This window comes from Convolutriloba macropyga, chromosome 9, assembly GCF_964194025.1.
Source record: "Convolutriloba macropyga chromosome 9, txConMacr16.3, whole genome shotgun sequence".
Lineage (NCBI taxonomy): Eukaryota > Metazoa > Xenacoelomorpha > Acoela > Convolutidae > Convolutriloba > Convolutriloba macropyga.
In genome coordinates this window covers 34,255,413-34,282,263 of record NC_134476.1, presented here as the reverse complement: position 1 = coordinate 34,282,263, position 26,851 = coordinate 34,255,413, and the positions used below count along the sequence as shown (strand labels likewise).

General features: G+C 39.0%; 2 protein-coding genes and 7 non-coding genes across 9 annotated transcripts in view; 2 read left to right on the top strand and 7 right to left on the bottom strand.

The window, feature by feature from the left end:
• Positions 1-26,851, top strand: part of LOC142346191 (uncharacterized) — a 332,292-nt gene that overhangs the window by 139,357 nt on the left and 166,084 nt on the right. The window lies entirely within an intron of this gene.
• The window catches only part of LOC142345352 (ribosome assembly protein METTL17, mitochondrial-like), a 225,150-nt gene that overhangs the window by 126,884 nt on the left and 71,415 nt on the right, over positions 1-26,851 (top strand). The window lies entirely within an intron of this gene.
• Trnad-guc (transfer RNA aspartic acid (anticodon GUC)) lies at positions 4,123-4,194 on the bottom strand. Its single transcript has one exon. It is a non-coding gene; the product is annotated as a tRNA-Asp (tRNA).
• Positions 4,912-4,983, bottom strand: Trnad-guc (transfer RNA aspartic acid (anticodon GUC)). Its single transcript has one exon. It is a non-coding gene; the product is annotated as a tRNA-Asp (tRNA).
• Trnad-guc (transfer RNA aspartic acid (anticodon GUC)) lies at positions 5,335-5,406 on the bottom strand. The gene has a single exon. It is a non-coding gene; the product is annotated as a tRNA-Asp (tRNA).
• On the bottom strand, positions 14,202-14,273 carry Trnaa-ggc (transfer RNA alanine (anticodon GGC)). The gene has a single exon. It is a non-coding gene; the product is annotated as a tRNA-Ala (tRNA).
• Positions 16,851-16,922, bottom strand: Trnad-guc (transfer RNA aspartic acid (anticodon GUC)). Its single transcript has one exon. It is a non-coding gene; the product is annotated as a tRNA-Asp (tRNA).
• On the bottom strand, positions 21,705-21,776 carry Trnag-acc (transfer RNA glycine (anticodon ACC)). Its single transcript has one exon. It is a non-coding gene; the product is annotated as a tRNA-Gly (tRNA).
• Positions 22,077-22,148, bottom strand: Trnag-acc (transfer RNA glycine (anticodon ACC)). The gene has a single exon. It is a non-coding gene; the product is annotated as a tRNA-Gly (tRNA).

Here is a 26,851-nt window from a genome sequence, read left to right as displayed (position 1 = left end):
CCCTATCCGATTTAGTGAAATTCATGAACAAGTTCTCTCTGTCAGGGAATCGAACGCCGGTCTTCAGACTGACAGTCTGGGATACTCACCACTATACTAACAGAGATGGTATCTTTAATTCTTATCTCCAAAGTGTCTCAAGAAGAATGCTTTTACGGCAAATGTTTTCACTTTGTTCGCCAAGAGCCGAATTATGATTTTTCATTACAGATATTCGTTTTCGGTTTTATTGCTGGAATTGAGTAATGAGTCGATTAGTGAGCATTTTGCGTCTTCTGTAATAAGGTTTTCAACGTGTTGTTTTTGTTGTTTTTATTTGTCTAACTTGTCCCTTTTTTTGAGCTTAAGATTTTAGTTCTTTGTAAGCGGACCTGATCCGATTTAGCGAAGTTCATCAAAATTTTCTCTCTGTCGGGGTATCAAACCGCGGTCTCCAGAGTGACAGTCTGCGATACTCACCACTATGCTAACAGCGATGGAATCTGCAATTCTTATCTCGAAAGTGTCCCAGAAGAATGCTTTTATGGCAATTATTTTCATTTTGTTCGCCAAGCGCCGAACCATGTTTTTCCTTTACAGGTGTTTTTTTTTTAATTTTGTTGCTGCAATTGAGTATTGAGTCGATTATTGAGTATTTTGCGTCTGCTCTAATAAGCTTTTCAACCTGGTGTTTTTGTTGTTTTTTATTTGTCTAGATTGCCCCTGTTTTAGAGCTTAAGATTTTAGTTCTTTGTAGGCGGACCAGATCCGATTTAGCGAAGTTCATCGAAAAAGTTCTCTCTGTCGGTGTATCAAACTTCGGTCTCCAGAGTGACAGTCTGCGATACTCACCACTATGCTAACAGCGATGGAATCTGCAATTCTTATCTCGAAAGTGTCCCAGAAGAATGCTTTTATGGCAATTATTTTCATTTTGTTCGCCAAGCGCCGAACCATGTTTTTCCTTTACAGGTATTTGTTTTGAATTTTGTTGCTGCAATTGAGTATTGAGTCGATTATTGAGCATTTTGCGTCTCCTCTAATAAGCTTTTCAACCTGGTGTTTTTGTTGTTTTTTATTTGTCTAGATTGCCCCTGTTTTAGAGCTTAAGATTTTAGTTCTTTGTAGGCGGACCAGATCCGATTTAGCGAAGTTCATCGAAAAAGTTTTCTCTGTCGGGGTATCAAACTTCGGTCGTCAGAGTGACAGTCTGCGATACTAACCACTATACTAACAGCGATGGAATCTGCAATTCTTATCTCGAAAGTGTCCCAGAAGAATGCTTTTATGGCAATTATTTTCATTTTGTTCGCCAAGCGCCGAACCATGTTTTTCCTTTACAGGTGTTTTTTTTGAATTTTGTTGCTGCAATTGAGTATTAAGTCGATTATTGAGCATTTTGCGTCTCCTCTATTAAGCTTTCCAACCTGGTGTTTTTGTTGTTTTTTATTTGTCTAGATTGCCCTTGTTTTAGTGCTTAAGATTTTAGTTCTTTGTAGGCGGACCAGATCCGATTTAGCGAAGTTCATCGAAAAAGTTTTCTCTGTCGGGGTATCAAACTTCGGTCGTCAGAGTGACAGTCTGCGATACTAACCACTATACTAACAGCGATGGAATCTGCAATTCTTATCTCGAAAGTGTCCCAGAAGAATGCTTTTATGGCAATTATTTTCATTTTGTTCGCCAAGCGCCGAACCATGTTTTTCCTTTACAGGTGTTTTTTTTGAATTTTGTTGCTGCAATTGAGTATTGAGTCGATTATTGAGCATTTTGCGTCTCCTCTATTAAGCTTTCCAACCTGGTGTTTTTGTTGTTTTTTATTTGTCTAGATTGCCCTTGTTTTAGTGCTTAAGATTTTAGTTCTTTGTAGGCGGACAAGATCCGATTTAGCGAAGTTCATCGAAAAAGCTTTCTCTGTCGGGGTATCAAACCGCGGTCTCCAGAGTGACAGTCTGCGATACTCACCACTATACTAACAGCGATGGAATCTGCAATTCTTATCTCTAAAGTGTCACAAGAAGAATGCTTTTATGGCAAGTCTTTTCATTTTGTTCGCCAAGCGCCGAACCATGTTTTTTCCTTTACAGGTATTTTTTTTAAAATTTTGTTGCTGCAATTGAGTATTGAGTCGATTATTGAGCATTTTGCGTCTCCTCTTATAAGCTTTTCAACGTGGTGTTTTTGTTGGTTTTTATTTGTCTAGATTGCCCCTGTTTTAGAGCTGAAGATTTTAGTTCTTTGCAGGCGGACCAGATCCGATTTAGCGAATTTCATCGAAAAAGTTCTCTCTGTCGGGGTATCAAACTTCGGTCTTCAGAGTGACAGTCTGCGATACTCACCACTATGCTAACAGCGATGGAATCTGCAATTCTTATCTCGAAAGTGTCCCAGAAGAATGCTTTTATGGCAATTATTTTCATTTTGTTCGCCAAGCGCCGAACCATGTTTTTCCTTTACAGGTGTTTTTTTTTGAATTTTGTTGCTGCAATTGAGTATTGAGTCGATTATTGAGTATTTTGCGTCTACTCTAATAAGCTTTTCAACCTGGTGTTTTTGTTGTTTTTTATTTGTCTAGATTGCCCCTGTTTTAGAGCTTAAGATTTTAGTTCTTTGTAGGCGGACCAGATCCGATTTAGCGAAGTTCATCGAAAAAGTTCTCTCTGTCGGGGTATCAAACTTCGGTCTCCAGAGTGACAGTCTGCGATACTCACCACTATACTAACAGCGATGGAATCTGCAATTCTTATCTCGAAAGTGTCCCAGAAGAATGCTTTAATGGCAATTATTTTCATTTTGTTCGCCAAGCGCCGAACCATGTTTTTCCTTTACAGGTATTTGTTTTGAATTTTGTTGCTGCAATTGAGTATTGAGTCGATTATTGAGCATTTTGCGTCTCCTCTAATAAGCTTTTCAACCTGGTGTTTTTGTTGTTTTTTATTTGTCTAGATTGCCCCTGTTTTAGAGCTTAAGATTTTAGTTCTTTGTAGGCGGACCAGATCCGATTTAGCGAAGTTCATCGAAAAAGTTCTCTCTGTCGGGGTATCAAACTTCGGTCGTCAGAGTGACAGTCTGCGATACTAGCCACTATACTAACAGCGATGGAATCTGCAATTCTTATCTCGAAAGTGTCCCAGAAGAATGCTTTTATGGCAATTATTTTCATTTTGTTCGCCAAGCGCCGAACCATGTTTTTCCTTTACAGGTGTTTTTTTTTCAATTTTGTTGCTGCAATTGAGTATTGAGTCGATTATTGAGCATTTTGCGTCTCCTCTAATAAGCTTTTCAACCTGGTGTTTTTGTTGTTTTTTATTTGTCTAGATTGTTCCTGTTTTAGAGCTTAAGATTTTAGTTCTTTGTAGGCGGACCAGATCCGATTTAGCGAAGTTCATCGAAAAAGTTCTCTCTGTCGGGGTATCAAACTTCGGTCTCCAGAGTGACAGTCTGCGATACTCACCACTATACTAACAGCGATGGAATCTGCAATTCTTATCTCGAAAGTGTCCCAGAAGAATGCTTTTATGGCAATTATTTTCATTTTGTTCGCCAAGCTCCGAACCATGTTTTTCCTTTACAGGTATTTGTTTTGAATTTTGTTGCTGCAATTGAGTATTGAGTCGATTATTGAGCATTTTGCGTCTCCTCTTATAAGCTTTTCAACGTGGTGTTTTTGTTGTTTTTTATTTGTCTAGATTCCCCTTGTTTTAGAGCTTAAGATTTTAGTTCTTTGTAGGCGGACAAGATCCGATTTAGCGAAGTTCATCGAAAAAGCTTTCTCTGTCGGGGTATCAAACCGCGGTCTCCAGAGTGACAGTCTGCGATACTCACCACTATACTAACAGCGATGGAATCTGCAATTCTTATCTCGAAAGTGTCACAAGAAGAATGCTTTTATGGCAAGTCTTTTCATTTTGTTCGCCAAGCGCCGAAACATGTTTTTTACTTTACAGGTATTTTTTTAAAATTTTGTTGCTGCAATTGAGTATTGAGTCGATTATTGAGCATTTTGCGTCTCCTCTAATAAGCTTTTCAACGTGGTGTTTTTGTTGTTTTTTATTTGTCTAGATTGCCCCTGTTTTAGAGCTTAAGATTTTAGTTCTTTGTAAGCGAACCAGATCCGATGTAGCGAATTTCATCAAAACAGTTCTCTCTGTCGGGGAATCAAACCCCGGTCTCCAGAGTGACAGTCTGGGATACTCACCACTATACTAACAGAGATGGTATCTGCAATTTTTATCTCCAAAGTGTCTCAAGAAGAATGCTTTTATGGCAATTTTTTTCACTTTGATCGCAAAGTGTCTCAAGAAGAATGCTTTTATGGCAATTATTTTCACTTTGTTCGCCAAGCGCCGAACCATGTTTTTCCTTTACCGGTATTTGTTTTGAATTTTGTTGCTGCAATTGAGTATTGAGTCGATTATTGGGCATTTTGCGTCTCCTCTAATAAGTTTTTCAACGTGGTGTTTTTGTTGTTTTTTTGTCTAAATTGTCCCTTTTTTCAAGCTTAGATTTTAGTTCCTCGTAAGTGGACCAAATCCGATTTGGCGAAGTTCATCAAAAAAGCTCTCTCTTTCGGGGAATCGAACCGCGGTCTCCAGAGTGACAGTCTGGGATACTCACCACTAGACTAACAGCGATGGAATCTGCAATTCTTATCTCGAAAGTGTCCGAAGAAGAATGCTTTTATGGCAATTATTTTGATTTTGTTCGCCCAGCGCCGAACCATGCTTTTCCTTTACAGGTGTTTTTTTGAATTTTGTTGCTGCAATTGAGTATTGAGTCGATTATTGGGCATTTTGCGTCTCCTCTAATAAGCTTTTCAACCTGGTGTTTGGTTGTTTTTTATTTGTCTAGATTGCCCCTGTTTTAGAGCTTAAGATTTTAGTTCTTTGTAAGCGGACCAGATCCGATTTAGCGAAGTTCATCAGAAAAGTTTTCTCTGTCGGGGAATCGAACCCCGGTCTCCAGAGTGACAGTCTGGGATACTCACCACTATACTAACAAAGATGGTATCTGCAATTTTTATCGCCAAAGTGTCTCAAGAAGAATGCTTTTTTGGCAATTATTTTCACTTTGTTCGTAAAGTGTCTCAAGAAGAATGCTTTTATGGCAATTATTTTCACTTTGTTCTCCAAGCGCCGAATTATGTTTTTCCTTTACAGGTATTCGTTTTGAGTTTTGTTGCTGCAATTGAGTATTGAGTCGATTAGTGAGCATTTTGCGTCTCCTCTAATAAGCTTTTAAACGTGGTGTTTTTGTTGTTTTTTATTTGTCTAGATTGCCCCTGTTTTAGAGCTTAAGATTTTAGTTCTTTGTAAGCGAACCAGATCCGATGTAGCGAATTTCATCAAAACAGTTCTCTCTGTCGGGGAATCAAACCCCGGTCTCCAGAGTGACAGTCTGGGATACTCACCACTATACTAACAGAGATGGTATCTGCAATTTTTATCTCCAAAGTGTCTCAAGAAGAATGCTTTTATGGCAATTTTTTTCACTTTGATCGCAAAGTGTCTCAAGAAGAATGCTTTTATGGCAATTATTTTCACTTTGTTCGCCAAGCGCCGAACCATGTTTTTCCTTTACCGGTATTTGTTTTGAATTTTGTTGCTGCAATTGAGCAATGAGTCGATTAGTGAGCATTTTGCGTCTCCTCTAATAAGCTTTTCAACGTGGTGTTTTTGTTGTTTTTTATTTGTCTAGATTTCCCCTGTTTTAGAGCTTAAGATTTTAGTTCTTTGTAAGTGGACCAAATCCGATTTGGCGAAGTTCATCAAAAAAGCTCTCTTTCGAGGAATCGAACCGCGGTCTCCAGAGTGACAGTCTGGGATACTCACCACTATACTAACAGCGATGGAATCTGCAATTCTTATCTCAAAAGTGTCCCAAGAAGAATGCTTTTATGGCAGTTGTTTTCATTTTGTTCGCCCAGCGCCGAACCATGTTTTTCCTTTACAGGTGTTTTTTTGAATTTTGTTGCTGCAATTGAGTATTGAGTCGATTATTGAGCATTTTGCGTCACCTCTTATAAGCTTTTCAACGTGGTGTTTTTGTTGTTTTTTATTTGTCTAGATCTTCCCTGTTTTAGAGCTTAAGATTTTAGTTCTTTGTAGGCGGACAAGATCCGATTTAGCGAAGTTCATCGAAAAAGCTCTCTCTGTCGGGGTATCAAACCGCGGTCTCCAGAGTGACAGTCTGCGATACTCACCACTATACTAACAGCGATGGAATCTGCAATTCTTATCTCGAAAGTGTCACAAGAAGAATGTTTTTATGGCAATTCCTTTCATTTTGTTCGCCAAGCGCCGGACCATGTTTTTTCCTTTACAGGTATTTTTTTAAAATTTTGTTGCTGCAATTGAGTATTGAGTCGATTATTGAGCATTTTGCGTCTCCTCTAATAAGCTTTTCAACGTGGTGTTTTTGTTGTTTTTTACTTGTCTAAATTGCCCCTGTTTTAGAGCTTAAGATTTTAGTTCTTTGTAAGCGAACCAGATCCGATGTAGCGAATTTCATCAAAACAGTTCTCTCTGTCGGGGAATCAAAACCCGGTCTCCAGAGTGACAATCTGGGATACTCACCACTATACTAACAGAGATGGTATCTGCAATTCTTATCTCCAAAGTGTCTCAAGAAGAATGCTTTTATGGCAATTTTTTTCACTTCGTTCGCAAAGTGTCTCAAGAAGAATGCTTTTATGGCAATTATTTTCACTTTGTTCGCCAAGCGCCGAACCATGTTTTTCCTTTACCGGTATTTGTTTTGAATTTTGTTGCTGCAATTGAGTAATGAGTCGATTAGTGAGCATTTTGCGTATCGTCTAATAAGCTTTTCAACGTGGTGTTTTTGTTGTTTTTTTGTCTAAATTGTCCCTTTTTTCGAGCTTAGATTTTAGTTCCTTGTAAGTGGACCAAATCCGATTTGGCGAAGTTCATCAAAAAAGCTCTCTCTTTCGGGGAATCGAACCGCGGTCTCCAGAGTGACAGTCTGGGATACTCATCACTATACTAACAGAGATGGTATCTGCAATTCTTATCTCCAAAGTGTCTCAAGAAGAATGCTTTTATGGCAATTGTTTTCATTTTGTTCGCCATGCACCGAACCATGTTTTTCCTTTACAGGTATTTGTTTTGAGTTTTGTTGCTGCAATTGAGTATTGAGTCGATTAGTGAGCATTTTGCGTCTCCTCTAATAAGCTTTTAAACGTGGTGTGTTTGTTGTTTTTTATTTGTCTAGATTGCCCCTGTTTTAGAGCTTAAGATTTTAGTTCTTTGTAAGCGAACCAGATCCGATGTAGCGAATTTCATCAAAAAAGTTCTCCCTGTCGGGGAATCAAACCCCCGTCGCCAGAGTGACAGTCTGGGATACTCACCACTATACTAACAGAGATGTTATCTGCAATTTTTATCTCAAAAGTGTCTCAAGAAGAATGCTTTTATGGCAATTATTTTCACTTTGTTCGCAAAGTGTCTCAGGAAGAATGCTTTTATGGCAATTGTTTTCATTTTGTTCACCAAGCACCGAACCATGTTTTTCCTTTACAGGTATTTGTTTTGAGTTTTGTTGCTGCAATTGAGTATTGAGTCGATTAGTGAGCATTTTGCGTCTCCTCTAATAAGCTTTTAAACGTGGTGTGTTTGTTGTTTTTTATTTGTCTAGATTGCCCCTGTTTTAGAGCTTAAGATTTTAGTTCTTTGCAAGCGAACCAGATCCGATGTAGCGAATTTCATCAAAAAATTTCTCCCTGTCGGGGAATCGAACCGCGGTCTCCAGAGTGATAGTCTGGGATACTCATCACTATGCTAACAGAGATGGTATGTCCAATTCTTATCTCCAAAATGTCTCAAGAAGAATGCTTTTATGGCAATTATTTTCATTTTGTTTGCCAAGCACCGAACCATGTTTTTCCTTTACAGGTATTTGTTTTGAGTTTTGTTGCTGCAATTGAGTATTGAGTCGGTCAGTGAGCATTTAGCGTCTCCTCTAATAAGCTTTTCAACGTGGTGTTTTTGTTGTTCTTCATTTGTCTAGAATGCCCCTGTTTCAGAGCTTAAGATTTTAGTTCTTTGTAAGCGGCCCAGATCCGATTTAGCGAAGTTCATCAAAAAAGTTCTCTTTGTCGGGGAATCGAACCCCGGTCTCCAGAGTGACAGTCTGGGCTGTTCATCACTATACTAACAGAGATGGTATCTGCAATTTTTATCTCCAAAGTGTCTCAAGAAGAATGCTTTTATTTTCACTTTGTTCGCCAAGCGCCGAACCATGTTTTTCCTTTACCGGTATTTGTTTTGAATTTTGTTGCTGCAATTGAGTAATGAGTCGATTATTGAGCATTTTGCGTCTCCTCTAATATGCTTTTCAACGTGGTGTTTTTGTTGTTTTTTTTTGTCTAAATTGTCCCTTTTTTCGAGCTTAAGATTTTAGTTCTTTGTAAGCGGACCAAATCCGATTTAGCGAAAATCATCAAAAAAATTCTCTCTGTCGGGGAATCGAAATGCGGTCTCCAGAGTGACAATCTGGGATACTCATCACTATACTAACAGAGATGGTATCTGCAATTCTTATCTCCAAAGTGTCTCAAGAAGAATGCTTTTATGGCAATTGTTTTCATTTTGTTCGCCAAGCACCGATCCATGTTTTTCCTTTACAGGTATTTGTTTTGAGTTTTGTTGCTGCAATTGACTATTGAGTCGATTAGTGAGCATTTTGCGTCTCCTCTAATAAGCTTTTAAACGTGGTGTTTTTGTTGTTTTTTATTTGTCTAGATAACCCCTGTTTTAGAGCTTAAGATTTTAGTTCTTTGTAAGCGAACCAGATCCTATGTAGCGAATTTCATCAAAAAAGTTCTCCTTGTCGGGGAATCAAACCCCGGTCTCCAGAGTGCCAGACTGGGATACTCACCACTATACTAACAGAGATGGTATCTGCAATTTTTATCTCCTAAGTGTCTCAAGAAGAATGCTTTTATGGCAATTATTTTCACTTTGTTCGCAAAGTGTCTCAAGAAGAATGCTTTTATGGCAATTATTTTCACTTTGTTCGCCAAGCGCCGAATTATGTTTTTCCATTACAGGTATTTGTTTTGAGTTTTGTTGCTGCAATTGAGTATTGAGTCGATTAGTGAGCATTTTGCGTCTCCTCTAATAAGCTTTTAAACGTGGTGTTTTTGTTGTTTTTTATTTGTCTAGATAACCCCTGTTTTAGAGCTTAAGATTTTAGTTCTTTGTAAGCGAACCAGATCCTATGTAGCGAATTTCATCAAAAAAGTTCTCCCTGTCGGGGAATCAAACCCCGGTCTCCAGAGTGCCAGACTGGGATACTCACCACTATACTAACAGAGATGGTATCTGCAATTTTTATCTCCTAAGTGTCTCAAGAAGAATGCTTTTATGGCAATTATTTTCACTTTGTTCGCAAAGTGTCTCAGGAAGAATGCTTTTATGGCAATTGTTTTCATTTTGTTCGCCAAGCACCGAACCATGTTTTTCCTTTACAGGTATTTGTTTTGAGTTTTGTTGCTGCAATTGAGTATTGAGTCGATTAGTGAGCATTTTGCGTCTCCTCTAATAAGCTTTTAAACGTGGTGTGTTTGTTGTTTTTTATTTGTCTAGATTGCCCCTGTTTTAGAGCTTAAGATTTTAGTTCTTTGCAAGCGAACCAGATCCGATGTAGCGAATTTCATCAAAAAATTTCTCCCTGTCGGGGAATCGAACCGCGGTCTCCAGAGTGATAGTCTGGGATACTCATCACTATACTAACAGAGATGGGATGTCCAATTCTTATCTCCAAAATGTCTCAAGAAGAATGCTTTTATGGCAATTATTTTCATTTTGTTTGCCAAGCACCGAACCATGTTTTTCCTTTACAGGTATTTGTTTTGAGTTTTGTTGCTGCAATTGAGTATTGAGTCGATCAGTGAGCATTTTGCGTCTCCTCTAATAAGCTTTTCAACGTGGTGTTTTTGTTGTTCTTCATTTGTCTAGAATGCCCCTGTTTCAGAGCTTAAGATTTTAGTTCTTTGTAAGCGGCCCAGATCCGATTTAGCGAAGTTCATCAAAAAAGTTCTCTTTGTCGGGGAATCGAACCCCGGTCTCCAGAGTGACAGTCTGGGCTGTTCATCACTATACTAACATAGATGGTATCTGCAATTTTCATCTCCAAAGTGTCTCAAGAAGAATGCTTTTATGGCAATTTTTTCACTTTGTTCGCAAAGTGTCTCAAGAAGAATGCTTTTATTTTCACTTTGTTCGCCAAGCGCCGAACCATGTTTTTCCTTTACCGGTATTTGTTTTGAGTTTTGTTGCTGCAATTGAGTATTGAGTCGATCAGTGAGCATTTTGCGTCTCCTCTAATATGCTTTTCAACGTGGTGTTTTTGTTGTTTTTTTGTCTAAATTGTCCCTTTTTTCGAGCTTAAGATTTTAGTTCTTTGTAAGCGGCCCAGATCCGATTTAGCGAAAATCATCAAAAAAGTTCTCTCTGTCGGGGAATCGAACCGCGGTCTCCAGAGTGACAATCTGGGATACTCATCACTATACTAACAGAGATGGTATCTGCAATTCTTATCTCCAAAGTGTCTCAAGAAGAATGCTTTTATGGCAATTATTTTCATTTTGTTCGCCAAGCACCGAACCATGTTTTTCCTTTACAGGTATTTGTTTTGAGTTTTGTTGCTGCAATTGAGAAATGAGTCGATTAGTGAGCATTTTGCGTCTCCTCTAATAAGCTTTTCAACGTGGTGTTTTTGTTGTTTTTTATTTGTCTAAATTGTCCCTTTTTTCGAGCTTAAGATTTTAGTTCTTTGTAAGCGGACCAAATCCGATTTAGCGAAGTTCATCAAAAGAGTTCTCTCTGTCGGGGAATCGAACCGCGGCCAGAGTGACAGTCTGGGATACTCATCACTATACTAACAGAGATGGTATCTGCAATTCTTATCTCCAAAGTGTCTCAAGAAGAATGCTTTTATGGCAATTATTTTCATTTTGTTCGCCAAGCACCGAACCATGTTTTTCCTTTACAGGTATTTGTTTTGAGTTTTGTTGCTGCAATTGAGAAATGAGTCGATTAGTGAGCATTTTGCGTCTCCTCTAATAAGCTTTTCAACGTGGTGTTTTTGTTGTTTTTTATTTGTCTAAATTGTCCCTTTTTTCGAGCTTAAGATTTTAGTTCTTTGTAAGCGGACCAAATCCGATTTAGCGAAGTTCATCAAAAAAGTTCTCTCTGTCGGGGAATCGAACCGCGGCCAGAGTGACAGTCTGGGATACTCATCACTATACTAACAGAGATGGTATCTGCAATTCTTATCTCCAAAGTGTCTCAAGAAGAATGCTTTTATGGCAATTATTTTCACTTTGTTCGCCAAGCGCCGAATTATGTTTTTCCATTACAGGTATTCGTTTTGAGTTTTGTTGCTGCAATTGAGTATTGAGTCGATCAGTGAGCATTTTGCGTCTCCTCTAATATGCTTTTCAACGTGGTGTTTTTGTTGTTTTTTTGTCTAAATTGTCCCTTTTTTCGAGCTTAAGATTTTAGTTCTTTGTAAGCGGCCCAGATCCGATTTAGCGAAAATCATCAAAAAAGTTCTCTCTGTCGGGGAATCGAACCGCGGTCTCCAGAGTGACAATCTGGGATACTCATCACTATACTAACAGAGATGGTATCTGCAATTCTTATCTCCAAAGTGTCTCAAGAAGAATGCTTTTATGGCAATTGTTTTCATTTTGTTCGCCAAGCGCCGAACCATGTTTTTCCTTTACCGGTATTTGTTTTGAGTTTTGTTGCTGCAATTGAGTATTGAGTCGATCATAGAGCATTTTGCGTCTCCTCTAATAAGCTTTTAAACGTGATGTTTTTGTTGTTTTTTATTTGTCTAGATAACCCCTGTTTTAGAGCTTAAGATTTCAGTTCTTTGTAAGCGAACCAGATCCTATGTAGCGAATTTCATCAAAAAAGTTCTCCCTGTCGGGGAATCAAACCCCGGTCTCCAGAGTGCCAGACTGCGATACTCACCACTATACTAACAGAGATGGTATCTGCAATTTTTATCTCCTAAGTGTCTCAAGAAGAATGCTTTTATGGCAATTATTTTCACTTTGTTCGCAAAGTGTCTCAAGAAGAATGCTTTTATGGCAATTATTTTCACTTTGTTCGCCAAGCGCCGAATTATGTTTTTCCATTACAGGTATTCGTTTTGAGTGTTGCTGCTGCAATTGAGTAATGAGTCGATTAGTGATCATTTTGCTTCTCCTCTAATAAGTTTTCAACGTTTTGTTTTTGTTGTTTTTTTTGTCTAAATTGTCCCTTTTTTCGAGCTTAAGATTTTAGTTCTTTGTAAGCGGACCAGATCCGATTTAGCGAAGTTCATCAAAAAAGTTCTCTTTGTCGGGGTATCGAACCCCGGTCTCCAGAGTGACAGTGTGGGCTACTCATCACTATACTAACAGAGATGGTATCTGCAATTCTTATCTCCAAAGTGTCTCAAGAAGAATGCTTTTATGGCAATTTTTTTCATTTTGTTCGCCAAGCGCCGAACCATGTTTTTCCTTTACAGGTATTTGTTTTGAGTTTTCTTGCTGCAATTGAGTATTGAGTCGATTAGTGAGTTTTTTTGTGTCTCCTCTAATAAGTTTTTCAACGTGGTGTTTTTTTTGTTTTTTTTTTGTCTAAATTGTCCCTTTTTTCGAGCTTAAGATTTTAGTTCTTTGTAAGCGGACCAAATCCGATTTAGCGAAGTTCATCAAAAAAGTTCTCTCTGTCGGGGAATCGAACCGCGGCCAGAGTGACAGTCTGGGATACTCATCACTATACTAACAGAGATGGTATCTGCAATTCTTATCTCCAAAGTCTCTCAAGAAGAATGCTTTTATGGCAATTATTTTCATTTTGTTCGCGAAGCGCCGAACCATGTTTTTCCTTTACAGGTATTTCTTTTGAGTTTTGTTGCTGCAATTGAGTAATGAGTCGATTAGTGAGCATTTTTCGTCTCCTCTGATAAGCTTTTCAACGTGGTGTTTTTGTTTTTTATTTGTCTAGATAGCCCCTGTTTTAGAGCTTAAGATTTTAGTTCTTTGTAAGCGAAACAGATCCGATTTAGCGAATTTCATCAAAAAATTCTCTATGTCTGGAAATTGCACCCCGGTCTCCAAAGTGACAGTCTGGGATACTCACCACAATACTAACAGAGATGATTTCTGCAATTTTTATCTCCAAAGTGTCTCAAGAAGAATGCTTTTATGGCTATTATTTTCACTGTGTTCGCCAAGAGCCGAATTATGATTTTTCATTACAGATATTTGTTCTGAGTTTTGTTGCTGCAATTGAGTAATGAGTCGATTAGTGAGCTTTTTGCGTCCTCAGTAATAAGTTTTTCAACGTGTTTCTTTCATTGTTTTTTATTTGTTTAAATTTTCCCTTTTTTCGAGCTTAAGATTTAAGTTTTTTGTAAGCGGACAAGATCCGATTTATCGGAGTTCATCAAAAAAGTTCTCTCTGTCGGGGTATCAAACCACGGTCTCCAGAGTGACAGTCTGCGATACTCACCACTTTACTACCAGAGATGTTATCTGCAATTCTTATCTCCAAAGTGTCTCAAGAAGAATGCTTTTATGGCAATTATTTTCACTTTGTTCGCCAAACGCCGAATTATGTTTTTCCATTACAGGTATTTGTTTTGAGTGTTGTTGCTGCAATTGAGTAATGAGTTGGTTAGTGAGCGTTTTCCGTCCTCTGTAATAAGGTTTTCAACGTGTTTCTTTCGTTGTTTTTTATTTGTCTAAATTTTCCCTTTTTTCGAGCTTAAGATTTAAGTTTTTTGTAAGCGGACAAGATCCGATTTATCGGAGTTCATCAAAAAAGTTCTCTCTGTCGGGGTATCAAACCGCGGTCTCCAGAGTGGCAGCCTGTGATACTCACCACTTTACTACCAGAGATGTTATCTGCAATTCTTATCTCCAAAGTGTCTCAAGAAGAATGCTTTTATGGCAATTATTTTCACTTTGTTCGCCAAGCGCCGAATTATGTTTTTCCATTACAGGTATTTGTTTTGAGTGTTGTTGCTGCAATTCTGTAATGAGTCGATTAGTGAGCATTTTGCTTCTTCTGTAATAAGGTTTTCAACGTGTTTTTTTTCATTGTTTTTTATTTGTCTAAAATGTCCCTTTTTTCGAGCTTAAGGTTTTAGTTCTTTGTAGGTGAACCAGATCCGATTTAGCGAAGTTCATCAGAAAAGTTCTCTCTGTCGGGGAATCGAACCCCGGTCTCCAGAGTGCCAGTCTGGGATACTCACCACTATACTAACAGAGATGGTATCTGCAATTTTTATCTCCAAAGTGTCTCAAGAAGAATGCTTTCATGGCAATTATTTTCACTTTGTTCGCAAAGTGTCTCAAGAAGAATGCTTTTATGGCAATTATTTTCACTTTGTTCGCCAAGCGCCGAATTATGTTTTTCCATTACAGGTATTCGTGTTGGGTGTTGTTGCTGCAATTGAGTAATGAGTCGATTAGTGATCATTTTGCTTCTCCTCTAATAAGTTTTTCAACGTGGTGTTTTTTTTGTTTTTTTTGTCTAAATTGTCCCTTTTTTCGAGCTTAAGATTTTAGTTCTTTGTAAGCGGACCAAATCCGATTTAGCGAAGTTCATCAAAAAAGTTCTCTCTGTCGGGGAATCGAACCGCGGCCAGAGTGACAGTCTGGGATACTCATCACTATACTAACAGAGATGGTATCTGCAATTCTTATCTCCAAAGTGTCTCAAGAAGAATGCTTTTATGGCAATTATTTTCATTTTGTTCGCCAAGCACCGAACCATGTTTTTCCTTTACAGGTATTTGTTTTGAGTTTTGTTGCTGCAATTGAGTATTGAGTCGATTAGTGAGCATTTAGCGTCTCCTCTAATAAGCTTTTCAACGTGGTGTTTTTGTTGTTTTTCTTTTGTCTAGATTGCCCCCGTTTTAGAGCTAAAGATTTTAGTTCTTTGTAAGCGGACCAGATCCGATTTAGCGAAGTTCATCAAAAAAATTCTCTTTGTCGGGGAATCGAACCCCGGTCTCCAGAGTGACAGTCTGGGCAACTCATCACTATACTAACAGAGATGGTATCTGCAATTCTTATCCCCAAAGTGTCTCAAGAAGAATGCTATCATGGCAATTATTTTCATTTTGTTCGCCAAGCGCCGAGCATGGTTTTTCCTTTACAGGTATTTGTTTTGAGTTTTCTTGCTGCAATTGAGTATTGAGTCGATTAGTGAGCATTTTGCGTCTCCTCTAATAAGCTTTTCAACGTGGTGTTTTTGTTGTTTTTTATTTGTCTAGATTGCCCCTGTTTTAGAGCTTAAGATTTTAGTTCTTTGTAAGCGGACCAGATCCGATTTAGCGAAGTTCATCAAAAAATTTCGCTCTGTCGGGGAATCAAACCGCGGTCACCGGAGTGACAGTCTGCAATACTCACCACTTTACTACCAGAGATGGTATCTGCAATTTTTATCTCCAAAGTCTCTCAAGAAGAATGCTTTTATGGCAATTATTTTCACCTTGTTCGCCAAACGCCGAATTATGTTTTTCCATTACAGGTTTTTGTTTTGAGTGTTGTTGCTGCAATTGAGTAATGAGTTGGTTAGTGAGCGTTTTCCGTCCTCTGTAATAAGGTTTTCAACGTGTTTCTTTCGTTGTTTTTTATTTGTCTAAATTTTCCCTTTTTTCGAGCTTAAGATTTAAGTTTTTTGTAAGCGGACAAGATCCGATTTATCGGAGTTCATCAAAAAAGTTCTCTCTGTCGGGGTATCAAACCGCGGTCTCCAGAGTGGCAGCCTGTGATACTCACCACTTTACTACCAGAGATATTATCTGCAATTCTTATCTCCAAAGTGTCTCAAGAAGAATGCTTTTATGGCAATTATTTTCACTTTGTTCGCCAAGCGCCGAATTATGTTTTTCCATTACAGGTATTTGTTTTGAGTGTTGTTGCTGCAATTCTGTAATGAGTCGATTAGTGAGCATTTTGCTTCTTCTGTAATAAGGTTTTCAACGTGTTTTTTTTCGTTGTTTTTTATTTGTCTAAAATGTCCCTTTTTTCGAGCTTAAGGTTTTAGTTCTTTGTAGGCGAACCAGATCCGATTTAGCGAAGTTCATCAGAAAAGTTCTCTCTGTCGGGGAATCGAACCCCGGTCTCCATAGTGACAGTCTGGGATACTCACTACTTTACTTACAGAGATGGTATCTGCATTTTTCATCTCCAAAGTGTCTCAAGAAGAAAGCTTTCATGGCATTTTTTTCATTTTGTTCTTCATGCGAGGAACCATGTTTTTCCTTTAATGGTATTTGTTTTTTTGACTTTTGTTGCTGCAAATGAGTAATGAGTCGATTAGTGAGCACTTTGTGTCTTCTCTAATAAGGTTTTCAACGTGTTTTTTTGTTGTTTTTTGTTTGTCTAAATTGTCCCTTTTTTCGAGCTTAAGGTTTTAGTTCTTCGTAGGCGAACCAGATCCGATTTAGCGAAGTTCATCAGAAAAGTTCTCTCTGTCGGGGAATCGAACCCCGGTATCCTTAGTGACAGTCTGGGATACTCACCACTATACTAATAGAGATGGTATCTGCTATTCTTATATCCAATGTGACTCCAGAAGAATAGTTTTATAGCAAAATTTTTCTTTTTGTGACAACAGCTCAATTATGTTTTTCCGTCACAGATATTTGTTTTGAGTTTTATTACTGCAATTGAGTAATGAGTCGATTAGTGAGCAGTTTGTTTCTTCTGTAATAAGGTTTTCAGCGTGTTGTTTTTGTTGTTTTTTATTTGTCTAGACTGCCTTTTTTTCGAGCTTAAGGTTTTAGTTCTTTGTAGGCGAACCAGATCCGATTTAGCGAAGTTCATCAGAAAAGTTCTCTCTGTCGGGGAATCGAACCCCGGTCTCCATAGTGACAGTCTGGGATACTCACCACTATACTAACAGAGACGGTATCTGCAATTCTTATCTCCAAAGTGTCTCAAGAAGAATGCTTTTATGGCAATTATTTTCATTTTGTTCGCGAAGCGCCGAACCATGTTTTTCCTTTACAGGTACTTGTTTTGAGTTTTGTTGCTGCAATTGAGTAATGAGTCGACTAGTGAGCACTTTTCGTCTCCTCTAATAAGCTTTTCAACGTGGTGTTTTTGTTGGTTTTTTATTTGTCTAGATCGCCCCTGATTTAGAGCTTTAAGATTTTAGTTCTTTGTAAGCGAACCAGATCCGATTTAGCGAATTTCATCAAAAAATTCTCTTTGTCGGGGAATCGAACCCCGGTCTCCCGAGTGACAGTCTGGGATACTCACCACTATACTAACAGAGATGAAATCTGCAATTTTTATCTCCCAAGTGTCTCAAGAAGAATGCTTTTATGGCAATTATCTTCACTTTGTTCGCCAAGCGCCGAATTATGTTTTTCCATTACAGGTATTTGTTTTGAGTGTTGTTGCTGCAATTTTGTAACGAGTCGATTAGTGAGCATTTTGCGTCTTCTGTAATAAGGTTTTCCACGTGTTTTTTTTTCGTTGTTTTTTATTTGTCTAAATTGTCCCTTTTTTCGAGCTCTAGATTTAAGTTTTTTGTAAGCGGACAAGATCCGATTTATCGGAGTTCATCAAAAAAGTTCTCTCTGTCGGTGTATCAAACCGCGGTCTCCAGAGTGACAGTCTGCGATACTCGCCACTTTACTACCAGAGAAGTTATCTGCAATTCTTATCTCCAAAGTGTCTCAAGAAGAATGCTTTTATGGCAATTATTTTCACTTGTTCGCCAAGCGCCGAATTATGTTTTTGCATTACAATTATTTGTTTTGAGTGTTGTTGCTGCAATTTTGTAATTAGTCGATTAGTGAGCATTTTGCGTCTTCTGTAATAAGGTTTTCATCGTGTTTTTTTCGTTGTTTTTCTTTGTCTAAATTGTCCCTTTTTTCGAGCTCAAGATTTAAGTTTTTTGTATGCGGACCAGATCCGATTTAGCGAAGTTCATCAAAAAAGTTCTCTCTGTCGGGGTATCAAACCGCGGTCTCCAGAGTGACAGTCTGCGATACTCACCACTTTACTAACAGAGATGGTATCTGCAATTCTTATCTCCAAAGTGTCTCAAGAAGAATGCTTTTATGTCAATTATTTTCATTTTGATCGCCAAGCGCCGAACCATGTTTTTCCTTCACAGGTATTTGTTTTGAGTTTTGTTGCTGCAAATGAGTAATGAGTCGATTAGAGAGCACTTTGTGTCTTCTGTAATAAGGTTTTCAACGTGTTTTTTTTCGTTGTTTTTTATTTGTCTAAATTGTCCCTTTTTTCGACCTTAAGATTTAAGTTTTTTGTAAGCGGACCAGATCCGATTTAGCGAAATTCATCAAAAAACTTTCCTCTGTCGGGGTATCAAACCGCGGTCTCCAGAGTGACAGTCTGCGATACTCACCACTTTACTAACAGAGATGGTATCTGCAATTCATATCTCCAAAGTGTCTCAAGAAGAATGCTTTTATGGCAGGTTTTTTTTCATTTTGTTCGCCATGCGACGAACCATGTTTTTCCTTTACAAGTATTTGTTTTGACTTTTGTTGCTGCAAATGAGTAATGAGTCGATTAGTGAGCGCTTTGCGTCTTCTGTAATAATGTTTTCAACGTCTTTTTTTTCGTGGTTTTTTATTTGTCTAAATTGTCCCATTTTTCGAGCTAAAGATTTAAGTTTAGTGTAATCGGACCAGATCCGATTTAGCGAAGTTCATCAAAAAACTTTCCTCTGTCGGGATATCAAACCGCGGTCTCCAGAGTGACAGTCTGCGATACTCACCACTTTACTAACAGAGATGGTATCTGCATTTTTTATCTCCAAAGTGTCTCAAGAAGAATGCTTTTATGGCAGTTTTTTTCATTTTGTTCGCCATGCGACGAACCATGTTTTTCCTTTACAGGTATTTGTTGTGACTTTTGTTGCTGCAAATGAGTAATGAGTCGATTAGTGAGCACTTTGCGTCTTCTGTAATAAGGTTTTCAACGTGTTTTTTTCGTTGTTTTTTATTTGTCTAAATTGTCCCTTTTTTCGAGCTTAAGATTTAAGTTTTTTGTATGCGGACCAGATCCAATTTAGCGAAGTTCATCAAAAAAGTTCTCTCTGTCGGGGTATCAAACCGCGGTCTCCAGAGTGACAGTCTGCGATACTTACCACTTTACTAACAGAGATGGTGTCTGCATTTTTTTATCTCCAAATTTTCTCAAGAAGAATGCTTTTATGGCAGTTTTTTTCGTTTTGTTCGCCATGCGACGAACCATGTTTTTCCTTTACAGGTTTTTCTTCTGAGTTTTGTTGCTGCAATTGAGTAATGAGTTGATTAGTGAGCATTTTGCCTCTTCTGTAACAAGGTTTTCAACGTGTTTTTTTCTTTGTTTTTTTTTGTCTAAATTGTCCCTTTTTTCGACCTTAAGATTTAAGTTTTTTGTAAGCGGACCAGATCCGATTTAGCGAAGTTCATCAAAAAACTTTCCTCTGTCGGGGTATCAAACCGCGGTCTGCAGAGTGACAGTCTGCGATACTCACCACTTTACTAACAGAGTTGGTATCTGCAATTCTTATCTCCAAAGTGTCTCAAGAAGAATGCTTTTACGGCGATTATTTTCACTGTGTTCGCCAAAACCCGAATTATGATTTTTCATTACAGATATTTGTTCTGAGTTTTGTTGCTGCAATTGAGTAATGAGTCGATTAGTGAGCATTTTGCCTCTTCTGTAACAAGGTTTTCAAGGTGTTTTTTTCGTTGTTTTTTATTTGTCTAAATTTTCCTTTTTTTCGAGCTCAGGATTTAAGTTTTTTGTAAGCGGACCAGATCCGATTTAGCGAAGTTCATCAAAAAACTTCTCTCTGTCGGGGTATCAAACCGCGGTCTCCAGAGTGACAGTCTGCGATACTCACCACTTTACTAACAGAGATGGTATCTGCATTTTTTATCTCCAAAGTGTCTCAAGAAGAATGCTTTTTTGGCAGTTTTTTCATTTTGTTCGCCATGTGACGAACCATGTTTTTCCTTCACAGGTATTTGTTTTGACTTTTGTTGCTGCAAATGAGTAATGAGTCGATTAGTGAGCACTTTGCGTCTTCTGTAATAAGGTTTTCAACGTGTTTTTTTCGTTGTTTTTTTATTTGTCTAAATTGTCCCTTTTTTCGAGCTTAAGATTTAAGTTTTTTGTAAGCGGACCTGATCCGATTTAGCGAAGTTCATCAAAAAACTTTCCTCTGTCGGGGTATCAAACCGCGGTCTCCAGAGTGACAGTCTGCGATACTCACCACTTTACTTAAAGAGATGGTATCTGCAATTCTTATCTCCAAAGTGTCTCAAGAAGAAAGCTTTTACGGCAATTATTTTCACTGTGTTCGCCAAGAGCCGAATTATGATTTTTCATTACAGATATTTGTTTTGAGTTTTGTTGCTGCAATTGAGTAATGAGTCGATTAGTGAGCATTTTGTCTCTTCTGTAACAAGGTTTTCAACGTGTTTTTTTCGTTGTTTTTTATTTGTCTAAATTTTCCCTTTCTTCGAGCTCAGGATTTAAGTTTTTTGTAAGCGGACCAGATCCGATTTAGCGAAGTTCATCAAAAAACTTCTCTCTGTTGGGGTATCAAACCGCGGCCTCCAGAGTGACAGTCCGCGATACTCACCACTTTACTAACAGAGATGGTATCTGCATTTTTTATCTCCAAAGTGTCTCAAGAAGAATGCTTTTATGGCAGTTTTTTCATTTTGTTCGCCATGTGACGAACCATGTTTTTCCTTTACAGGTATTTGTTTTGACTTTTGTTGCTGCAAATGAGTAATGAGTCGATTAGTGAGCACTTTGCGTCTTCTGTAATAAGGTTTTCAACGTGTTGTTTTCGTTGTTTTTTATTTGTCTAGATTGACCCTTTTTTCGAGCTTAAGATTTTAGCTCTTTGTAAGCGGACCAGACCCGATTTGGCGAAGTTCATCAAAAAAGTCGTCTCTGTCGTGTATCAAACCCCGCTCTCCAGTTGGACAGTATGGGATACTCCCCTCTATTCTAACAGAGGTGGCAACTATTTGTCTTATCTCCAAAGTGACTCAAGATGAATGCTTTTTTGACGACTATTTTCACTTTGTTTGCCAGCAGCTGAATTATGATTTTTTCCATAACAGATATTTGTTTCCAGTTTTGTTGCTGCAATCGAGTAATGAGTCAATTAGTGAGTTTTTTGCGTTTTCGTGAATAAGGTTTTCAAAGTGTTGTTTTGGTTGTTTTTTATTTGACTAGAATGCATTCTAGCTTGAGATTTTAGTTCTTTGTAAGCGGACCAAATCCGTTTAGCGAAGTTTGTCAAAAACTTCTCTCTCTGGGGGAATCGAACCCTGGTCGCCAGCGTGCCAGTCTGGGATACTCTCCACTATACTACCAGCGATTGTATCTGCTATTCATATCTCCAATGTGACTCCAGAAGAATTGTTTTATAGCAAATTTTTTCTTATTGTTCGCCAAGAGCCGAATGTTGTCTTTCCATTACAGATTTATGTTTTTCGATCACAGATATTTGTTTTGAGTTTTATTACTGCAATTGAGTAATGAGTCGATTAGTAAGCAATTTGCTTCTTCTGTAATAATGTTTTCAGCGTGTTGTTTTCGTTGTTTTTTATTTGTCTAGATTGACCCTTTTTTTGAGCTTAAGGTTTTAGTTCTTTGTAGGCGAACCAGATCCGATTTAGCGAAGTTCATCAAAAAAGTTCGCTCTGTCGGGGAATCGAACCCCGGTCTCCATAGTGGTAGTCTGGGGTACTCACCACTATACTAACAGAGCTGGTATCTGAAATTCTTATCTCCAAAGTGTCTCAAGAAGAATGCTTTTATGGCAATTATTTTCATTTTGTTCGCCAAGCGCCGAACCATGTTTTTCCTTTACGGGTATTTGTTTTGAGTTTTGTTGCTGAAATTGAGTTTTGAGTCGATTAGTGAGCATTTTGCGTCTCCTCTAATAAGCTTTTCAACGTGGTGTTTTTGTTGTTTCTTATTTGTCTAGATTGCCCCTGTTTTAGGGCTTAAGATTTTAGTTCTTTGTAAGCGAACCAGATCCGATTTAGCGAATTTCATCAAAAAAGTTCTCTCTGTCGGGGAATCGAACCCCGGTCTCCATAGTGGTAGTCTGGGGTACTCACCACTATACTAACAGAGATGGTATCTGAAATTCTTATCTCCAAAGTGTCTCAAGAAGAATGCTTTTATGGCTATTGTTTTCGCTTCGTTCGCCAACAGCCGAATTACTTTTTTCCACTACAAATATTTGTTATCAGTTTTGTTGCTGCAATTTTGTGATGAGTCGAGTAGTGAGCTTTTTGCGTTTGCTGTAATAATGTTTCCAAAGTGTTTTTTCGTTGTTTTTTTTGTCTAGAACCTCTCTTCTAGGTTTAGATTTTAGTTTTTTTGTAAGCGGACCAGACCCGATGTTGGCGCCACTTCAAATCAGCTAGAAAAGCCATCAGGCAGCAAGAAATAACTTTTGAAATTGAAAAAACTTAGAAATTCTCAAAACTCAAAAATGGTCAAAAATGAAAAATTTTACAAGTTGGGACCGAAAATCTGTACACCCCCCCCCGATTTTGGGAAGCCAAAACCCGAGCAACCCGAGGTTATGGCAGACGGTTAGGGTTAACTCTAAGCTACTCATGGACCCAACGAACATTATTGCATCAGACCCACAAGTGTGGCTATTAGCACTTATAAGGTGCAAAATTGGCATTTTTTGATATTTTGTTATTTATTGTTAAATTTCTTAAGTTGTTTATTTATGATTCTCTAGATGACCATTAAAGGTCAAATACCGTACATTCGAGGCATTTAGAGCCACGTAATAACCATCCGTGCTTATGTCAACAAAAGTAAATATTGCAGTAATTTGACATTTACTATGTAAACAATAACCTAAATCATTTTCTTGATTAACCAATCAGAAACAAGTAATGATGATGTTATAAATGATAAATATTTGATTATTTACTTTAACCCAATTGTTTGATTAGTGAAACCGTATTGTATTTAGAACCATTAGAAACTGTTACCAAGAGCAGTTGGCTCTCAGATTGACTAAAATTTGATTCTTTAACAACTTTAGTCTTTTCGTTAAGTTTTGCTAGATCTTAAGATCTTGCGGGTTATAAGTTAGTTGAGCTCACTTAACGAGAAGTTTGCAACAATACTAGCTACTGGCTGAAGCCTTACAAACTTCAGCACGAGATTGAACATAGATTATCACTTAGGATTTTCTTAACTTCAATCAACAAAATTAAAGTTACAGTCCTTTAATACGTCCGAGCGACTGATTATTTCTGCGAGATCGTTAGTCAATCGAACCCAGTGAAGAACCAGGCCGGCGTAAAACTCGAGAACCAGGCTGTGATATATCGGTTCCGCTGAGATTCTTGAGCAGCCGCAACATTTGGTCCGCCGACCCGGACCACATCAACAGCAGTGACACGAACAGAAACGAATCTTCGATTCAACCTGGTGGACCAAAACAAAATCAGCGACGATGGCCAGCAAAAGTCCCAACAGACACTGGAAGACAGCTGATTGGAAGGCGAGTGGTCAACTCAAGACGTTAGAGAAAGAGCAAGCTGACCTACTCAAGTCCTTCTCCAGACACCTCAACGAGCTAGAAGGCTACCTGACACATAACAAAACAATGACAGCCGAAAGTGCTTATCGATGTTTCTTCGAGACGTACGACGACTTGGAAGACAACCGACAACAGCAAAGGTTACTTTTAAAACCAAAGTATTTTGAAAGCTTTGATAATGACACCAAGCGTATGTTAGAAGAAAAGAGGAAGGTTTTGCGATGGGTAGTTGACAAAATACCAGATCTCCAGGATATTGAAGATTTTCGCGCAGTAGTTGTCGACTACCGGAAAGACACATTGCGATTGTACCAATTATGGGAAGATTCTGATCAAATCGAGGACGAAAGGTTAGAACTCGAAAAGAAATTGAAAGCAGAAAATTTAAGCGACTCCGAAAGACAGATACTGTGTGATCAGGTTGAACGGTTAAAAGTAAAGCTAGATGAAATTTGCGCAAAAGCTTTTCCAATGATGAAGACCGAACACTGTCACCAAGGGTTGGCGAATTTCAGTAATCTTAGGAGTCACTATGAAGACTTGCTGAAACAGTATAGGTTCAGCAAGGATTGTGGAAATCAAACATCTTTAGTGTCCACTACATCGGCTGGTGACAAAGACCCAAACGACGAAACTGTAATTGATACAGGAAATGGAGCTATAGAAAATGTTGAGGAGAACGCCGAGGTCTCTTCCAAGCATTCTGCTACACATGGAAGTAGAAAGGAACCCAGTATCGCCAACTCGCGATTATCGAGAAGGCGACAGATCGAAGAAATGGAGCTCGAAAACCTAAAAGCAAAGAAAGAAACAGAGCAACGACTGCGAGAGCGCCAGTTGGAGTTAGAGCAGGAGCGTGAAGAAATAGAACTTCGTCGCCAGCAAGAAGAGTTACGTTTACAACAGCAACAACAACAACAACAACGAGAACAAGAGTTACGCTTACAACAGCAACAACGAGAACAAGAGTTACGCTTACAACAGCAACAACAAGAACAGGAGTTACGTCTAAGGATGCAACAACAAGAAGATGAACTGCGTTTTCGACAGCATGAGCGAGCTCTCGAAAACGAAAGAAGGAAAGCAGAGGAAGAAGAAGAACAAAGACGTATGAAACTTGAGCTGACCAAAGGAAGCTCAAGAGCATCCGGATCAGTGGCAGATGAGATAGAAAGTGTTGGATCAAAACGAAATCAAGAAAGGACAGCAAGGTGGGCAGAAGCAGGCGCTCAACAGTCTGCCCCTCAACGGCCACTATCTCCAAATGTTGTTATCGACCCTCCAACGAATACCACACAGGACAGAGCTGACAAACGCTTCAGCACCTACCCGAAAACTACCCCGCTGTTCCAACCAGGCGAAAGGCTTTTCTCAACGCAACTGGCTGAACCGAGCATTCTCAAGAAACCAGAAGTCCGTAAACCAATTAGAGTAACGGACCCACCAGCACCGCCGTTGACAAGGACGACGTTTCAGCAGCAGCGAACGTCAGCAGTTCAAGACAGAAACAGGAGTCAGAGTCCCATTAACAACTTTCGGAACAGGTCTGCCGAGAGCAGAAACAAGAGCACAATGAATCACACCACTCCCCAAGTAATTTACCAACCAGTACCAAGCAGTGGTGCCAGTGGCTTGCCAAAACTAAAACTGACTGAGTTTTCAGGAGATCCTCTGGAGTGGCCAGAGTGGTCAGGTCTTTTTGATGTTGTTGTTCATCAAAAGCCAATCAGCGATACAGAAAAGATGCAATACCTCAAGACCAGTCTTACGGGTCAAGCAAAGGCAGCAATATCGGGAATGGGATTCAGCTCGCAATCATACTATCACGCTTGGGACATACTCTGTGAGAAGTATGGCAGATCAGATTTCATAGTCAACGCGCAATTCAAGAAAATATATACTCATCCTCCAGTTCGGCATGACGATTCTACGAGCATTGTCAAATTCGCAAATGTGGTTACAAATGTGGTGAACACCTTGACTCAACTTGGATACACATCAGATCTAGAAGCAGAAGCAGGGCTTAGCTCAACAACCAGAAAACTTTCTCCGCAACTGAGAGAACAGTGGTTGCAGTATATGCGAGATCGCCGACCACTGAGAGGTAACCTGATTATTTTCAAGGAGTGGCTTGCCTCAAAAGCTGCAATTCATGAGGACTTGTTAGCACAGACAAACTCGTCGTTTGACAGAAACAAATTTCAAAGCCGTGATAAACCGAAGACGAGTACTTTCGCTTCAAACGCTGAAGAGTCAAGCAAACCCAAAAATTTCGAATGTCCCTTCAAAGACGGGCAACATCCTATTTGGACGTGTGAAAAGTTTAAGTCACTGAAAGTAAATGAACGACGAGAGCATGTCCAGAAGTTCAAACTGTGTTTCAATTGCTTGAAACCAGGTCATATGTCGAAGGACTGCAGAAGCAGGACCTGCAGCGTACCCAGCTGTGGAAGGCGGCACAACAGGCTTTTGCACAGCGAACTACCGAAGAAGGAGACTACAAGGAATGTCTCAGATGCTACAACGGCAATAGCAACTAACATCACCCAAGGAGGACTTCCAGTGGTACGAATCAAGCTGACCAACAGAGACTTAAGCCTAAATGTATTAGCGATGTGTGATTCGGGATCCTCAATCTCATTTGTAGACAAATCAGTGGTGTCAAAACTCCAACTCCAAGGCAGAAAAGCATCTCTATCAGTAGCAGGGATCCATGGATCACAGGATGTAAAGACTGAAATAGTGCCAATAGCTGTTTCAGCGCATGAGAAGTCTCGACCATTGACAACAGTGCAGTTCTACGTACACGAAAAACTGAAATTGGGTGACCAGATTGTAGAGTTGCAAGAATTGAAAGACCGTTACCCACATCTGAGGAACTTGCCAGATCAGAGCTACAATCTAAACGATGTTCAGGTGATTCTTGGACAAGATTGCTACGACATTCATCATCCTTTTGAATTCAAGAAGTCAGAAGACAAAGCTGCACCATGGGCAGTGAAATCAAAGATTGGTTGGGCTTTAAGTGGACCCCTACCAGCGAAGCAAGCAGCAACTCTTGCGACCACAGCAACATCAATTGCAGACGACAAATTAGCAACCCAGTTGAGTAAGTGGTGGGATATCGAGTCCTACGCTTCAAACTGCGATGTCACTGGACATTCAAAGGAAGAACAACGAGCAATCAAGACGTTGGAACAAACGACCCGATTCAACGGTGAAAGATACGAAGTTGGACTTCTGTGGCGAGAGGACGAAGTGAA